Below are 9,547 nucleotides of genomic sequence, written 5' to 3'. Positions count from 1 at the left end.
CGTTTCTTTGGAGGCCAGTTGTCCTTATGTGCTGGATTTACTTCTTACAAGCCGGGACTGTTAAAGACAAGCAAACAAGCAAACACCCGAGGCTTCTGCCGCAGCAGGTTAAGCTGCCTGGATCAGAATGCCAGATTGAATCCTGGCTGCTTCACTTCCAATTCAGCTCCTTGCCAAGGTGCCTGGGAAGGCAGAAGATGGCCCATGTGCTTGGGTTCCTGCTACCCATGTGGGCGACCTGGATGGAGTTCTGGGCTACTGGCCATTTGGGGAGTGAACCAGCAGATGGAAGATCTCTATTTCTCTCTGCTTTTCAAGTAAAATAAATCTTACAATGAGAGAGAGAGAGAGAGAGAGAGAGAGAGAGAGAGAGAGAAGACAGAAATTGAGGCTTTCTTGACTGGATTTTTGTCTGTTCTGTGTATCGCTGTATTTCTGGTGTCTCCAACAGTACCATACTAGCAGTAAACATTTGTGAAACCGATGAATTGTGAAGCTGGTACTTCCAAGAAGCAGTTCTTCAGATCCACTGTAGCGATTCAGCGCAGCAGAAAGCAGCTTAGCAGGTCTTAGAAGTTGGGTGGGTATGGCAGTCTCCCCAGGCTCAGGAAGCCCTCCATGCTCCTGCCAAGAATCCCCATGTGTGACACAGCCGTCTCCTACATCCTTTGCCTTTTGCTAATAAACAGTAAATAAGTCCCAGGAAACATCTGCCCTTTATGGGTAATTGGAGAAATGTTTACTTTGGTGATGGGTTGAGAAAGAGGTGACCTTTTAACTTGTATTCAGTTGGTAGGTGAGAATAAGAAAGGAAAGATGACAGACTAGAGAAGACAATATTCTGGCTCGCTTTCAAAAATGAAAACCCAGCACAGTTTAATACAGTCCCAGAGCTGTATATGTTCCAGCTCGTTTTGGCAAAAATGCTTCTCAGTTCAAAAAAGAGGAAATTATTAAAAGAATTCATGAGGGTCTCTTAGATATCAAGTAGCACTTTTAAAACACGTTATGAAGTGGAAAGAAATGAAGATCGTGATTAAATGTCCTTGGAAACCCATCTGTATATTTAAGATTAGGAGACAAATTCCCAGAGAGACCACATTTTGTATTCTGTTGAAAACCAAACGTTTGAAAATAGTTCTAAATAGTTGGTGGAATACACAGTTCTGCTATCTATAGATCTCTCCAACCTTCATATTTTGTTTTGAGAGCTACAGAGCCAGTTACTGTACATTTTCCAATATAAAAAGGAGGGGGTTCCGGTTCATCAAACAATAATAATAATTTAAGTTCCTTTTTCTACAGAAGTACCAGACCTGGGTTTGGAGGCAAGACGGGTGATATAAAAGTTGCCTGATTTAAATAAACTATCTGTCTATTTCACGTGCGTATATTTATCATTTGTGTGTATGTATGCATAATATTTTAGAAATAGATCTTTTGACTTATAATAGCTATTTAGAAATACATGTCTCCTTTAAAACCATTTTTCTTAACTAGACAGGAAGTTAGAACACCAGATTGTCTGGATTAATATCAGACACTTGGCAAACCTGAGTGAGTCCATATTGCTCTCCCCCTTGAACGTGTGCCACATAGGGATGGGTGGGGTAGGAGAAGCCCTCCCCCCAACCAGAACACTCCCCAGCCAGGGGCCTTTCCACAGCTGTGGCAAGGCAAGGCCACCCACGCCAAGAGAGGGGGCCCCAGAGTGTCCTCTGGAACTGCCCTCTGAAGGATGGCCTCCCAAAAGCAGAGCCAGGTCCAGACGGACAGCCGTCAGCCAGGCCAGGCAATCACAGCACAGGGAACAGGAGCCAGTGGGGCATCAGCCAGGAGACTTTCAGGGCCAGGCTGTGATCTGCCCTCTCCTGACCTCTTCCGCTGCAGTCAGTCTCAGAGGCCCATCCCTAAGAGCTGTGGTTATCAGTGAAGGCTGAACACGTCCATCAGTTCCTTAAATGCCCCGTTAGGATCTCACCTCAGGACAGTGACCTGGTGTCACCTCACCCACAAGGAGAATGGGTGGGCCAGGCCAGCTGGAAGCTGTCTGATTCCCTCTGCCTCACAAAGAGGCAGCAGCAAGGGCATCGGAAGCAGGTTACTAAGCATGGAAGGGCACCAACGGGAGAGGGACAGAGGGAAAAGGAAGTCAGAGAAACAGGAGAGAATGCAGTAGGCTTGGCAGCTCTGGAGGCTGGTCTCATGCAGGGCCTGCACTGGCCTCAGCAGGCGAGGAAGGTTGTACTGGCAAGATTGCCCAGTGGGGAAAACACTGGCTGTTCTTCAGGGGCAGTGGTGAGACCTCCAGAAGATTTCCCACAAGAATAGGTGGTTATTTAATTGTCATCTAAGGAGGGTGACAGGTTCAATAACCACATGGTTTTACTGAGGGGACTATGAAGTCAGAACTGAGTGCAGAGTAGAGACATTACACTTACCCAGAGCGGTGTCAGTGGGGTGTTTCCAGAAGGAGTGGACATAAGTCTCCTCCATACCAGCACGGTCCCTCTCAGCATGGATGCTTGTGTGCCACTGACACGGTGGGACATGAAATGTGCTGTGGCTGCATCACGTCACTGTGTGGTGGAAGCCACACACGTGGTGGCAACTGCATCACATGGTCCCCCCTTGGCCCTTGTGACCTCTTTTCTAGGGTGAGGCTGGGTGAGGGTTTTCACCTGCCCACCTGCCAGAAGGTCCCGGAGTTTCCTGACATGAGGTGCAAGGTGAGATCTCCCAACCATGTTCCCACTCCTCCCAGAAGTTTGGATAGAGGGCAAACCGGCTGTGGGAATTCAGCAACTTCCTGTGAGGAGTGGGAGTCTTGTCTTGATTCCCTGGGGGTGTCTTTGGGTAGGGAGCTGTGTGCTGGTGAGCGGAATGTAGAGTTGAAAGCGAGGTGAACATGCCTTGAGATGGGCAACTGGTGTTTTGAGAAGTGTGTGTGCTGGGTAACTTCCCTTCCCTCTAAGAGTTCATGGTAGATCACTATAATTGTCAGCTTGGGCAAACAATCCAAATTTTTTTTCCTGCTATGATAAGAATATAATCCTTTCTGGATAAAGAGAAAAATTATGGTGAACAGAGAGGCGGTAGCTTGCAGTAGGCTGGGTGGGGCCCAGCCCCTATTTAAACCATAGATAAATCAGTTAGTAAAGTGGCTTTTTCTATGCCAGTAAGTTCTATTTAGCAGTCAGGAATGGAACATATTTATCCCTTCCCCCACAGCCTTCTCCTCCGTCCATGCACAACAAATTGGAGTGAAACAACACCATCTGCTCTTTTCTCACTTGGGGAAGAAGCATGTCAACTCCTTCTCAAGGTTAGGAAGCCCAAACGCAAAAAGACACTCCTCTAGTTTTGCAGTAGAAAATGCCACCGAAAGCAGGAACCTCATCAGCTTAGAAGCATCCTGTGCTCCCCAAAGCACGACATTACAAGAGCTGACTTGATGAGCTAGAAGGCTGAGGGTAGAAGGGTGGCACATGTGGCTGTACTTGGTGGCACAAAGGCCTCCCTCACAAGCCAGCTGCGCTCCTACAGGCTTTGCCTCTGATTTAGATGAGAATGGCAGTAGAAAAAGACTGTGGTGGTGGACATTTGGGCTTGCAATCAAGACGCTCACATCCCATATCTGGATTTGACTCCCGACTCTGGCTCCTGACTCCAACTTCCTGCTCACGCACATCCTGGGAGGCAGTAGGTGATGGGTGCGGTCTCTGCCACCCACATGGAAGACCCAGCTTGAGTTCCCAGATGCGAGCTTCAGCCCTCGGCCTTATATCAAACCCACCACCAGCACAGTCTCAGTAGTGGGGGCATTTGGGGAGTGAACCAGTGAATGAGCTCTCTCTCTCTCTAATAAATTAGAAGGATGTACTTTGCAAAACAAGTAAAGAAAAAAAACACCATAATCAACATGGTTCTTACCTCTTAGCACTGAGTGAAAAATAATGAAATTGAAAGAGAAAACTGGTTCAATTTAAGAGTTGTACTTTGCTCTGATATTTTCTTGTGCATAGCAACCATTTTCTCTTTGGCAATCACTTAAAAATCTAAATACCCAAGTGAAACTTATTCTATCCAGAGAAGATGCTTTGGGTTAGAGAGGAAATTCAATTATTTGGTTCCCCCCTATTCACTTTCCCCAGACAAACTCTGAGGTCAGAGGTAGAGAAAATAGAAGGTTCTTGCTCAATCACACGCAGACCCCAGTGATGAGCAGGAGGGCAATCCTTTAACTTTGCCAACAAGTCTCAGCCTCCCACACAATGACAACAAGCCCCTTCCTTACAGTGCTCTCCCCAGAGGACCCTGGAACAGTAGGTAGCCAGACTTGTTTTAAAGACCAGACACTTGGAATACAGAATGAGAGGAGAGCCCCTCTCCTGCTACCTCCAGCAAACCTCACTGGGACGTGTGTTGGTCATTTACAGTCTTTTTGGAGAAATAAGAGATTAATACTGAAGGATAGGTTGTGTCATGCTCAGGGTCAAATGCATGACCATTATGTAAATTTGTACTTCTTTTTGGTCATGAAGCTCTTGTGCCAGAATTCTGAGATATGGTGAACAAGATCACATTAATCTGAATCCATCCATCCATTCAGCCATCTGCCCAACAGACATGACCCCAGTGCCCACAGTGCCAGCCTGCAGCGTTACCGAGACAACGAAGGTGTGGTCCTGCCCTTGTTGGGAGGCAGATCCACACATCATGGTATAGTAACAAGTGAAATCACAGGAGTGTGCTCAAGGTGGATGCTAACAGAAAGGAGGCAGAGGGTAGGAACACAGGGCACAGGGTTTGGGGTGGGGAAATCCCCATGGAAGGGCTGAACTATGAAAGAGGGGTCGGCCGGTGCCGGGGCTCACTAGGCTAATCCTCCGCCTTGTGGCGCCGGCACCCTAGGTTCTAGTCCCGGTCGGGGCGCCGGATTCTGTCCCGGTTGCCCCTCTTCCAGGCCAGCTCTCTGCTGTGGCCAGGGAGTGCAGTGGAGGATGGCCCAAGTGCTTGGGCCCTGCACCCCATGGGAGACCAGGAGAAGTACCTAGCTCCTGCCATCGGATCAGCGCAGTGCGCCGGCCGCAGCACACCGGCTGCAGCACACCGGCCACGGCAGCCATTGGAGGGTGAACCAACGGCAAAAGGAAGACCTTTCTCTCTGTCTCTCTCTCTCTCACTGTCCACTCTGCCTGTCAAAAAATTAAAAAAAAATAAAAATAAAAATAAAAAAAGAAAGAGGGGTTAGAATTGGCCAGGCACGTGCATCATGATAAGACAATCCAGCTTGAACAAAGCCTTAGAGGCGTAAAAGCAGGTTTTGGTGTCGCAGTGACAGGAGACGGGCCTGGAGAAACAGGTGCATGCCAGAGGAAGACAAATCTTACAGACACTTCCTGAGCCCATGGTGTCACTGGTGGGATTTCAGGAGGGCACGTGTTTGGAATCGTCTCTGCTGGCTGTGAGGGAAGTGAGACCAGGCCAGGAAACCCAAGCGGGGCAAGCTGCCACTATGCCCACACCATGTTTTCTGAAACTTTGATCTCCATCAGACTTTACGTTCCCAGATTGAGAAATGTTGGTGTTAGATAACCCAGTATTTTTGATGTCATGGATCTCCCAGAAATTGCTATTATTTTTACAGCATTATGGGGCATACTATTAAGTCTGTCTGTGGCCAAGCAGCCTGCGGGATCCAGCTCCACACAGACAGTGCAAGGCTCTAGACAATCAGTAGCTCAGCTTCACCCACAGCACAGTGGCGCCACACCTCGTGCCTCAGTGGCACTCAGGATCCAGCTGTGCTGCAGACGGATGAAGCAGTGATCGCCAGGCTCGACTAGGGTAGAGCTGGAAGCCAAGCCTTGGTCTCTTGGCTCCAATTAGAGAGTCTTTCCTGCTAATGCAGCTGCACTGCGTTTTGCAGCTGTGCTGCAGGAGGATCTGGGAACATCTGTAAGTAGTCTGCTTTAGCTAGTCAAGGAAGCTCCAGATATTCAAGGCTGTGCTTCTAGACAGTAGTCACGTTCTCTCACGAAATATCATGGGCATCAAAATCTGAAGTGAACTGTGTGGTTTGTAAGTTACTTTTTTTTTTTCTGAGAGGCAGAGTGGACAGTGAGAGAGAGAGACAGAGAGAAAGATCTTCCTTCGCCGCTGGTTCACCCTCCAACGGCCGCTGCGGCCGGCGCACTGCACTGATCCGATGGCAGGAGCCAGGTGCTTCTCCTGGTCTCCCATGGGGTGCAGGGCCCAAGCACCTGAGCCATCCTCCACTGCACTCCCTGGCCACAGCAGAGAGCTGGCCTGGAAGAGGGGCAACCGGGACAGAATCCGGCGCCCCGACTGGGACTAGAACCCGGTGTGCCGGCGCCGCTAGGCGGAGGATTAGCCTAGTGAGCCGTGGCGCCGGCCCGTAAGTTACTTTCTATGTTGGTTAGGTCTCCACTATCACCACTATTTGAGGAAGTATCTCTAATCTGGTTCATGGAGACACAGAGATTTGGGATAATCTGTGAAAGTAAGCTGATGAGTGAGTGGTACGGCTGCACAGAGAAAAAGTCCAATTTTTCTGAGCAGCAGCTGAGTGCTCTACTTAACCATGGTTACTCTTGCAGAGTTTGCATGTTGGCGAAAAAGGATTGTGCAATCATGCTATTTTTAATTTGTGATTTGGTCCATGAATAATTCATTTAAAATAAAATCTCAATATCTTCTGAGCTTATTTTAGGGTCCTCGGCATTGATGAAAATATCAGTCTGTTCATCTCAGCCTGCTCCATGGCAGTCCTGGGGAATGCGCCTTCTCTGCGCCATTACGTGCTCCTGGTGGATTTGCCTGCATTATAGTATAAGACGTTCTCCTGGCCATTAACTTACAACCCTACAATTAATGGCATATTCTGTTCTCTCCCGCACCCCCCACCCCCACTAATATTTGTTGCATCACGACTGAAAGAGCCACACTGAAGGTTCTGGAGTTAGTTATCTGTCAAGTTGGCATAAATAGTGAAAGTTATTCATTCTCACTTCATTTCTGTCTGCAAAAACGCCACATCTAGGGCGAAGAGAGGAATGTGTGCTGCTGGTAACATTATCCTTCTTAGCTGCCCCACACAGGCTGCCAACACAGTAGCCAGACAACTGTCATGATTTCTGGGAGGCATCTGTGACACTGACACTTGGCCCATTATGAACTGTACTCAGGACCTCTAATCGTTTCATATTGGTCTGAAAGCTGCGGCTGAGTGATAAAAGCCCTCAACTGTTACTGACTTGGGCTAGATGTGTGCTCTTCTCACAAATCTCCATTTGGGGTTTCTGTTTGTATTTGAGTCAGGCCACAGTTTGGACTCTGAAAATTCAATTCATACTTCCTCGAGTCAATATAAATCAAAAGCACTCTCAGCAACGTCTTGTTGTCAATACGTCTGGACAAGTCAGAAGTAAATGTCATGTCTTCTGAGGGTTGCATTTTCTCAAGGAAGCACTACTCAGGCATATTTGTTACCTCAATTAGGCTGATTTAGTGGCTCAGTCAGGGAGCGAGCAGCCTCTGGCACACGCAGAGTAATGTGATTTCTAAGCTGCTAGTAAGAGGCTGAAAACCTCCCCCAACAGCAAATCCACATCCTGGAAGCAGAGGTACAGATATCGACGCCCTGGGTGGCACAGCTATCCGGGAAATGTGGTGACTACTGGTCCAGTCTTCGTCTGGGATCAGCGCCCCTCAGTGTCGTGTGCCTGGAAACTCTGACTTTGACCACCAGGTCCCTGGCAGTGCTAGGCGGTCTCAGGACAGATGTTCATTTTGGAAAGTCAGTCTCTTAAAGTGACGCTGTTTCTTCTTTAACTGTCTTCAGCTGGCGAAGATGTAGGGTGACAGCCTGACGACAGCACTGCAGGGCATGGTTTGGAGGAGGAGCGTAAGATTCTCAAAGGCTGCCAGTTTGGTTTCTGTTCTTCTTGCTTTATCCAGAGGCCGTGAAACTGATCTTCTGTTTGCATATGTGCTTTGGGACTACTCAGCATTATGGCTGGGACTACTCAGGCCCTTGGTGCAGTGGCAGAAGTGTGGTTTGCATTGTCTAGACAAGAGGTGGAGGAATGGGACCCAGGGACCCTTAACATATGCATCATGGTCTTCTGCCTCTTAATTCCCTGCAGAACTAATCTGACCCAGGTGATATAAAACATAATTAATTATCACCTCTAAGAATCGGAAAGCAACCTCACTTGCATTCCTGTCTCAAGAGGAAATCTATGGGGCTGGTTTTGTGGCACAGCAGGTTAAGCCGCCACCTGCAATACCGCATCCAGCTGCTCCAGTTCTGATCCAGGTCCCTGTTAATGTGCCTGGGAAAGCAGCAGAAGACAGCCCAAGTGCTTATGCCTCTACACCCATATGGAAGACCTGGATGGAGTCCCAGGCTCATGGCTTCAGCCTGGCCCAGCTCTGGCTGTTGTGGTCATCTGGGGAGTAAACCAGCAGATGGAAGACTGATCTCTCCCTCTCGCACTCTCTGTCATTCTGCCTTTCAAATAGATAAAATGCATCTTTTTTTTTTTTTTAAGAGTAAATCTCAGCTGGTTCAAAAAAAAAGGGACAACCTGCTGGACCAAGTCTGAGGCATTTCACAAAACTCAAAGTATATTTTGCAACTACAAGTACAGAGTGCAGAGATGTAGCTGCCCTGTGGGAGCACAGAACCAGGACAATGTTTAAATGCTGTCCCATTTGTCATGGCTGAGATTTTGCTATATGTGCTGGGCAGTGGTTTTCTCCACACTGAAACAGATAGCCTTGGTCACTTCCTGGTACATTTTAGATCTGAAACCACGGTCTTGCTCTCTGAGTATCTGAGTATTCCAAGACAAAGAGTCTCTTATGGGGTCAATTTAGGTCACGTATCCAAGCACAAGCCTGTCAACTCTGGCCAGTGGCTAGGGTGCTGTGATGGGCCAACCATGGGTCAGGTGTCCTTACAAAGGCATCATCTGTGGCCAGGAGATGGGGTCCCATTGAATACTACAGCAGCTCTTGTGGTAACCAAGTGTGGGAAGAGGGTACATGTCAGGCACTAACACAGGGGTTTCTACACACAGCTAAAACAAAAAGGGAAAGTTTAAAAAGAAAAAGAAAGCAAAGATATATTATGTACAAATAAAGATAGTCAAATTCAAAGCAAAGCCATTCATCAAAGAGAGTAATTTTTTTTAATGATTAGAAAGGCAGAGTGAAGGGGGAGGGTAGAGAGAGAACGCTTTTCTATCTGCTGGCTCACTCCCCAAATGCTTACAACAGCTAGGGCTGGGCCAGGATGAAACCAGGAGCCAAGAACTCCATGCAGGTCTTCTACGTGGGTGGCTGGAACCCAAGTACTTGTGTCATCATCTGTTGTCTTCCAGTGCATCAGCAGGAAACTGGATCTGAAGCATGGAGTAGCCAGGGCTTGAACCAGAAACTCTGATATGGGAGGTGGACATCTCAAGTGGCAGCTTAACCAACTGGGCCACAACATCTGCTCCAGAGAGTAATTTTA

This window comes from Oryctolagus cuniculus, chromosome 12 (genome assembly GCF_051225735.1).
Source record: "Oryctolagus cuniculus isolate XC-2025 breed Fujian yellow rabbit chromosome 12, ASM5122573v1, whole genome shotgun sequence".
In the NCBI taxonomy this organism is placed as follows: domain Eukaryota; kingdom Metazoa; phylum Chordata; class Mammalia; order Lagomorpha; family Leporidae; genus Oryctolagus; species Oryctolagus cuniculus.
The sequence above is the reverse complement of the archived record's forward strand: the minus strand, read 5'-3'. Positions refer to the sequence as shown.